Here is a 9,385-nt window from a genome sequence, read left to right on the forward strand (position 1 = left end):
ATGCAATATGTCTCCTATTGTTTGGCTTTCCTCTTTTGGTGGCTCAGATGGCAGGCCCTGAGTGTGGCACTCTGAAGGGTTGAGCTGGAGAATAACTCAGAACTTAGTCTCTATGGCCATCCCCCGGCCTCCCTACTCTTGAGATTCCATTCTGGTCCATTTCCTTAAAAATGTAGATAGGGCCATTTGGTGAACTTCCCCGTCTACCCAAGAATGTGCAACTATCTTGAAATCTCCTGACCAAGGGAAAGGACATGGCTGAAAAACAAAGAAGCAGTCTAAGAACCCAGGGGAATTTCACCCCTGGATGTTTTGTGTGCTCCTAGCTCTTTCCTTTCTTCTAAAGAGCACTTATCCAATGCCTTCCCGAGCCCTCACTTTTCCCTTACACACACACACACACACACGCGCGCACACACACACACACACTCAGACACACACACACTCAGACACACACACACTCAGACACACACACTCAGACAAAGTGTGTAGGTGTCAACCTGTTGGCTCTTTCTCTGAATTTCATTTTTTACTGGCTCTGGATACATTAATAATTGTGCTATGTGTTTTCTTTGTCAATCTGCCTTTTTTTTTTTTTTTTTGGAGACAGGGTTTCTCTGTGTAGCCCTACTTGTTTTGGAACTTGCTCTATAGACCAGGCTGGCTTCTAACTCGCAGAGGCCTACCTCTGCCTCCCAAGTGCTAGGATTAAAGGTGCTGCTTGCTTGTCAGTCTGCCTTTTGTGATAGGGTGTCAGCCTCTTATGCTACATTGGGAGCACAGGGTCACTTTTATCTCTGTCCCATATTTGAACACATCAGAATTTTTTTTTCTGGGCTCTGCTCGAGTGGCAGATATTCCATTCTACCTTTCTCTAACTATTCTGTCTAGAAGAACTAGCTTCCTCCTGGTTTAAAGTTTAGGTCCATGGTTCACACTGGCAGCTCAGAGTTCCAAACAATGTAACCTAGAGAGCGGGAACATGCAGTAGAGCCCTAAGCAGGACGTTGTAGCTTATATTCCAGAGGCTAGACAGGCTGAGGTCTGTTTAGTCTGTCTCAGGACAGACAGGAAAAGCCTCGCTCCTTCATCCTGTGGCTTCCCGAGACTCACAGCCCAGACAAGCTGCAGCTTTTGCTACTTGGCAGGAACATGAGTGTGGTTTTTAGTACATTTTTTATTAAAATGTTAAGGCGCCTTCAGGTGTTTTTTTCTTTCTTTCTTTCTTTCTTTCTTTCTTTCTTTCTTTCTTTCTTTCTTTCTTTTTTGATTCATTCAAAACTTTCTTGAGAGCAGCTAAGGATACAAAGGTTAAAACATGGTCAAAGAAATGAGGCATATGCACAAGCGGTAGAGAGGTAAAGTTTTCTGCATCACAAGAGTAAAAGAAAAGTGCTTTAGGAAAAACAAGTTTGCTTCCAGCCTGCAAGGGGAGTGGACGGCCAATCAGGAAAGGGGACTGAGATGTCTGGATTGTTGATGGTACTGAGTTTGTTTCTCCTTCTCCTTTTTCCCCATCTTTGGGCTTAATTTACCAGTAGTGCCCAGGAATGTTCAATGCGCTTTTTCTATACTTGCTTGCATCTTTGCCTTAATGTCTTCTACAGAACTAGGTCCTTTTGGTGTTTTAGGAGTCTTTTCCTGTTTTTTGAAGGACTCTTGACCCTTTGATCTTGGTGTTGACGTTTTTTTTTTCTTTGTCAATCTGCCTTTTTTTTTTCTTTTTTTTTTTTTTTTTTTGAGACAGGGTTTCTCTGTGTAGCCCTACCTGTTCTGGAACTCACTCTATAGACCAGGCTGGCTTCTAACTCGCAGAGATCTGCTTACCTCTGCCTCCCAAGTGCTAGGATTAAAGGTGCTGCTTGCTTTTCCATTTTAGTTTGATTTTTTGCGAATTTTTGGCTGGGGTATCTCATACAGAGTTTTTCACTGGGACCTTTTTTTCAGTTTCCTCTTCATCAAAATCCTCATCTTCTTCATCCTCCTCCTCCTCATCATCCTCTTCATCACGTTTTACTTTTTTCTGTGGATCCTTGTTACCACCTCCAGGAGCAGATCACTTTCCAGACATGCCTAAGAGTTTTTCGTCCTCCCCTTCTTCATCTTCAGACTCTGCATCTTCCTCTACAGCTATTAGGTACTGTCCCCTAATGTGCACAGGCCCTGAACCACTCTTCAACCATAAGACCACAGGTAGTGTAATTTCGAAGCCCCCAAGGGAAACTGTTGGTTGTACAGACATTTTCAAAGTTTCCAGTGTGACTTTAATTGGACTGCCTTCATCGTTCATTGCTTCTGCCTCTGTGATGTGTAATTCATCTTTTGCCCCTGCTCCTAAACTGACCGTTCTTAATGACAACTGGTGCTCATTGTCATCATTATCCACTTTAAAGTGATAGTCTTTGTCAGCCTTTAGTTCACAGCCGAAAAGGTAGTTCTGAGGCCTAAGAGGACTCATGTCCATCGAGTCTTCCATGAGGTGGAGGCACGCACTTTGGTGTGGGAGAAGCAGGACGAAAAACAACTGCCTGCTGTTCCACAGAATAGACACGCAGGACAGAATCATGCCAAGGCAGTTGTTTCATTTTGAAGTGGGGGTTTAAGAGTGGGTGGGAATCTTGATCAGAACTCACAATCTCACTTCTTACAAGGCGATGTCCTTTGACCTGGCCCTGTACTAGGCTCAAACCACATAGAGTGCTGTCTATCTCCCCACGAGAACTTTCCCAAGTACAACAGGTTAGGCCGAAGAGAGGAATGGCTGCTTACCATAAGAGGCATATGTGTTTTACTTAGATGGCTGCTGCCTTTAGGACTAAGAAGGACTTCCCAGTATTTAAAGCCCTCCCACTGGGAATTCAAATTCAAAAAACATGTCACCAGGACCAGGGCCAACTGGTTGACCTGGACATGACTCCTGTGTGATGTTTGGGCCTAAAGTGTAAAGTGCTGAGCTGGGTAAATGCTGCCCCAGACACTCTGTGTGATACAGGACTCTTGCTGGAATAAGCACTCTAACACCAATGAGAGGAGATGTCACTGGTGGACTGAAGCTGAAGCCAGGACAGCTCCTGAAGGGTCTTGGTACCAGGTCTAGTTTGTATTTGCATTTTATATTCTAACACCCAAGGTGTGGCAGGCAAGCTAGCAAGATTTCACAGAAGCCTACAGGGCAGTGAGCAGGTTGTTAAGGGCAATGGCCTATCCTTTCAGCTGTTGCTCCCAGTCTTTCTGTTCCAGGTAGCAAGTGAAGCCATGCTTGGCAAATGGTTGGTAAAAACAATGTATTGAGTAAGTCACTAAATCAGTCAGTAAATCAGTACCTAATAGTTGGTCTTTTCTGCCTTATTCTACCTCATCTGGAGGTGAAACAGAGAGAAACACCTACACTCTGGTCTCTGCCAAAGGCCATTCAGGAGGAATGACAAATGGCTTTAGAACAAATGGCCCACTGGTTAGCATAGTCACGATGGGTGTCACACAGCCCCTAGGACCATGTGTCTTGAGGGCTTCATGCTGTTGTGGAGTTCTGCTCAGCTTGTTGCCTTCACATCCTTCTTAATCTAAGAGCTGTGTGAAAACTCTAACAGCGCTTCTAGCTCCTTGCTGGGCAGTATCTCTGGCATTCACAATAACAATGCTTGATCTCTTCCAGGCATTGCTGCTGGGGCAGATTAATGATTCAATCACCACCCTAGGAAAGGATTTAGAAATACAGATCATCAGCAATGATCACCACCCTTAGAAAGCATTTGGAAAAAGAAAATTGTTAGCGAAGCCAGGTTACAGTGTTTTTTGTTTGTTTGTTTGGGTGTTTTTGGTTTTTTTGTTTTTTTGTTTTTGGTTTTGTTTTTTGCTACTGGCTCTGATGTAGAAAATCTTAGGGAACAATTTGAAATTCAGAAAGGCACAGTCTTAACAGTTAAGCTAGGGACCTTTTAAGGTCAGGGAACAAGAACAATGGCAGCACTGGCTTTTTCTCACTGAAGCTGGATTCATGATGAGTGATTTCTCATATCCATTTTTCCCCACAGCTTCTTGATGTGGTTTAATAAAAATTACCAATGAGTAGATATTTCTGAGGATTTGAAATAGATATGACTGGCTTTTATATAAAACTTTAGATCTGTGATTCTTTTAAGATTCTTATAAGATTACTTTTTAAAGATAAATTATAATTAATCCTTTGTTTGTAACCACAAATTGTTACCTGTCAGTAGGAGAAACTGGCTGAGAAAGCTATCTTGCCTGTTTATATTTTATTAATCTATGACAAGCTGTGAGTTACAAGTGTCCATATTATTATGAATACTTTACCTGCACTATGTAATGTTATTTTTGTAAAGGTATTGAGGAACAAATTGCTTTTTCATAATCACTCACTAGAAGAAAACTAGAACATAATCACCATGTGATTTTATACTGCTTGAAAGATTTTGCTGAGATACATAAGCTATGGTAGAAAAAAAAATAAAATTGTTGGAATTTTGTTCCATTTATCTGTTAAGGCCTAGGTATCAGGTGCCTGGCTAGCCTACCAGTATAAGGAAACTTTCTCATATGTTTCTGCTGTTTCTAGAAAACCTTCTTTTTTTTTTAAATATTTTTTATTATTACGTATTTTCCTCAATTACATTTAGAATGCTATCCCAAAAGTCCCCCATCCCCCCCCCCCACTTCCCTACCCACCCACTCCCATTTTTTGGCCCTGGCATTCCCCTGTACTGGGGCACATAAAGTTTGCAAGTCCAAAGGGCCTCTCTTTCCAGTGATGGCCGACTAGGCCATCTTTTGATACATATGCAGCTAGAGTCAAGAGCTCCGGGGTCTAGAAAACTTTCTAATGTCAAGTTGATTACGTATTGTTATGTTTTGTGCTCTTGGAAACCAATCATGATAGAAGTCAATAGAACTGCTTTATATAGTTACCCACAATAAGCTTAGACCTGAACCCATCACCTAGAAGCACTGCCTGCACCTGTATGCAAGCTTTTATAGTATAAACTGCCCCTGGGGTGGACCCCAACATAAGAGAGACACCTTCACCAATAGAAGAAACTATTTGGAATAAGACTTCCATTTTGAGTCGTGGTTAACCTCTCTGGGAACTGACATCCTACTTGGCAGAAAGAGACATGCACATAGGTGACGGATACCTTGCTTGGCAAGTTAAGGCATGAATGTTAGACAAATCCCATCTGGTAGACAAGTTAAGACATGAATATATTAGACAAGGTAAGTCCCCTGCCACAGCTGAATGGGAGCAGGATAAGGATATATATACATATACATATACATATACATATACATATACATATACATATACATATACATATACATATACATATACATATACATATACATATATATACATACATACATACATACATACATACATACATATATATATATATATATATATATATATATAATGTTCCTAAGGAAATTCTTTTTTTTTTGGGGGGGGGGTGTTTCAAGACAGGGCTTCTCTGTATAGCCCTGGCTGTCCTGGAACTCACTTTGTAGACCAGGCTGTCCTCAAACTCAGAAATCCACCTGCCTCTGTCTCCCGAGTGCTGGAATTAAAGGCGTGTGCGACCACGCCCGGCTCCTAAGGAAATTCTTATCCCTAAATCCTGACTGGTGAAATAACCTGGAACAGATGTTTGCAGATCTCAGGCTTTAAAAGCCCTGCAGGACCTTAACCCAGGGTCACAGTTTAGTTCCTGAATCTGGACAATGGCCCTGGTTGATCAATTCTGGCACATGTACTCAATAAACTACTCCTGTCTGGCTGAAATTGGTGTTTGTATGGTTTGTGACGCGATTCCTGGACCCCAACACGTCAAATCTGTATGTATGTATATGTGTAAACTTTGTGTGGGAGTGTATTGGAACTTTGTTCCATCCATCAAATCTATATGCGTGTATATATTGTAAAACTTGTGTGCGTATGTTGGAGATTGTTCCATCCACCAACTCTGTGTGTGTGTGTGTGTGTGTGTGTGTGTGTGTGTGTGCGTGCGTGCATGTGTGAAATGCTTCAAGCCTGGTTGTTGGAACTTTCTTCTCTCCACCCACCAGGTATATGTGTATATGCATATATGTGCATCTATGTATATCATGCTTATATGTGCATCATGTGTATATATGTATATACGTGTATGTGTGAAATGCTTGTAGCCTGCTTTGCTCCATCCATTTAATGTGTTAATATGTATATGTCTGTCCATCCAGCTGTCTGTCTGTATGTATATACATATGTATATCTGTATTTGTATGTATGAAGTTGCTAGAGCATTGAAAGTGTGTGTCATCCCATGTCAAGATAATGGATCAAAAGCCTATGTCTTCTAGCCTCAAGATCTGGATCACAGGTGTGCCCTCCATTTCTGGATTGTAGATCATTCCAGACATTGGCAAGTTGACAACTGGGAGTAGCCACCACAGTCCACCGGTGACATCTCATCTCTTGTACTCTCGTTGGTGTCAGAACGCTTATTCCAGAAAGATTTTCATATCATTGTCTTAGTCAGGGTTTCTATTGCTGTGATAAAACACATGGCCAAAGGCAACTTGGGGATGAAAGCTGTTTTATCTTATACTACCCAGTAACTGTTCATCACTGAGGGAAGTCAGGGCAGGAACTGAGCAAACATCATGGAGAAGTGTTGCTTCCTGGCTTGTTCATCCTGTTTTCTTTTTGTTATTTTGTCTTTTTTTTTTCTTTTTAAGAGCTGAGGACTGAACCCAGGGCCTTGCGCTTGCCTAGCTCTTCCACAGAGCTAAATCCCCAACCCCAGCCTGCTTTCTTATATCATCTACAATCACCTACCTAGGGGTAGCACCACCCACAATGGGCTAGGCTCTCTCACATCAATCATTAAGAAAATGCCCCACAGGCTTGCCCTCAGGCCAATATGGTGGGTGCATTTTCTCAGTTGAGGGTCCTTCCTTCCCATATAATTCTAGTTTACCTCAAGTTGATGTAAGAACTAAATAGGAGACTTTATTTAACTAACCATTAGGCAGGCTCTCACCATGTAACCTGAGTGGTTTCAAACTCACAAAGATCCACCTATCTCTGCCTTCTGAGTGAGGAGATTAAAGGTGTGCCACAATACCCAGCTACTTTATTATATAAGTGTGTGTGTGCATGTGTGTATGTATATGTGTGTGCATGTGTGTATTTGTGTGTGTGCATGTGTGCGCGTGTGTATGTGTGCAAGAGAGAGAGAGAGAGAGAGAGAGGGAAAGAGAGAGAGAGAGAGAGAGCACATGAGCACATTTGTGAGTGGATGGCTGCAGAGGCCAGAAGAGGGCGTCGGATCTGCTGGAGCTGGGTTACAGGCAATTGTGAGCTGCCTGGTGTGAGTACTAGGAATTGAACTCTGGTCCTCCAGATGAGCAGCAAGTGCTCTTAATTGCAGACCCATTTCTCCTGCCCCATACTCAGAGACCTGTTTTCTCCATGCCATTAGTGGTGGGGAAGTGACTACGCTCTGGAGAACTAAAAGCAAACTAGTCCTGACATGTCTGGGGAAAGAATCCTTCCTGCCCCCCCCCCCCAACCCCTTTTGCCCCTCCCCACAGCCTGCTCCAGCAGGAGGTCGTACAGAGGTGAAGGCCCGTGAGAAGAACCTGACAGAAGAGCTGCACAACAGAAGGATCCTCGGCCCCAGAAACAGAGCAGCCACCATACCAGCCCTGGGGCACCAACTTTTACACAGAACCCAAGCCTGAGCACTCCCTGTGTAGAGCCTTTGAGACTGAGGCTGCAGCAACCTGTCCCGCATCCTAACTAGTGTACAGCCATCTGTCTGCTACCTAAAGCACAGCCCTCTGAACCCTGGGAACTCATGGCATCACTTCGACCCAGATTCCAGAAAGTGACAAGGACAGAAAGAACTTGACTTTCTCTAGGTCGCGAAGAGCCTCCATATTCCTTCAGGTCAGCAGTGTGGTTTATAAAATTGCCTCCTTTTCTTTTCTCTTCTTTTCTTTTCTTTTTTCTTTTCTTTTTTTCAGCAAGAAAAGCCAGTTAATTAAAAGCTTTAGCAAAATTTCTTCTTTTTTCTTTTTTTTAATTTTTTTCCTCATTTACATTTCCAATGCTATCCCAAAAGTCCCCCATACCCTCCCCCCCACTCCCCTACCCACCCACTCCCACTTTTTGGCCCTGGCGTTCCCCTGTACTGGGGCATATAAAGTTTGCAAGTCCAATGGGCCTCTCTTTCCAGTGATGGCCGAGTAGGCCATCTTTTGATACATATGCAGCTAGAGTCAAGAGCTCCGGGGTACTGGTTAGTTCATAATGTTGTTCCACCTATAGGGCTGCAGATCCCTTTAGCTCCTTGGGTGTTTTCTCTAGCTAGGCAAATGGTTGGACCTGGAGGGCATTATCCTGAGTGAGGTAACCCAATCACAAAAGAACTCAAATGATATGTATTCACTGATAAGTGGATATTAGCCCAGAAACTTAGAATACCCAAGATATAAGTTACAATTTGCAAAACACATGAAACTGAAGAACAAAGATCAAAGTGTGGACACTTTGCCTCTTCTTAGAATTGGGAACAAAACACCCATGGAAGGAGTTACAGAGACAAAGTTTGGAGCTGAGACAAAAGGATGGACCATCTAGAGACTGCCATATCCAGGGATCCATCCCATAATCAGCTTCCAAACGCTGACACCATTGCATACACTAGCAAGATTGTGCTGATAGGACCCTGATATAGCAGTCTCTAGTGAGACTACGCCGGTGCCTTCTTTTCTAAAGCACACAAAGTGGCTGTGCATTTCCCAGGGGCCATGTTCCCACTGTGGGGAGACAATGCACACCAGCTGTAAATATTCTTAAGGGTGGAACTGTTTCCACCCACAGCACCATTTTCTCAGGAAACATTGTTGCTGAATGCTGGCCATGTCCTCTCTGCTGAATAAAGCTTTTAACTCCTCACTAGACACAGAGTTCAACTGCTCGGATCCAGAGAGACAGTTCAATGTTTGAGTAACACAGGCATGTAAGGTGATCAATCGCAGACTGTTTTCTTGGTGCACACATCTCTGAAAGGACTAATGGGTCTAAGAACGAGCTGTTAGGAAGGAAGAAGGTGGCCAAATCAGGCTCTTGATATCCTGACTGTGTCCAGGGTGGGAGGACACAGGGGAATGCAGGGGCCTAACCCTTGGAGATGATATCATGATGTCCAGAATCTCTATGTAGCGTGAGAGGGGCTCTAAACTGAATTCGGATTTGGTAGTTCCAGAATGTCTGATATTTTCTCACTGAGCCTAAATTCTTGGAGCCGACACACTCTCCTTAGGGAAACACTTTCAGGATACGGGATGCTGACAGCCCAAGGGCAGGATGCTCACTTTG

The 9,385-nt window shown here is 43.2% G+C and overlaps 1 pseudogene; it reads right to left on the reverse strand.

Annotated features, from left to right (window-relative positions):
* On the reverse strand, positions 1,558 to 2,476 carry Gm7289 (predicted gene 7289; annotated as a pseudogene).

The sequence above is a fragment of the Mus musculus genome, chromosome 18 (genome assembly GCF_000001635.26).
Source record: "Mus musculus strain C57BL/6J chromosome 18, GRCm38.p6 C57BL/6J".
NCBI classification, from domain to species: domain Eukaryota; kingdom Metazoa; phylum Chordata; class Mammalia; order Rodentia; family Muridae; genus Mus; species Mus musculus.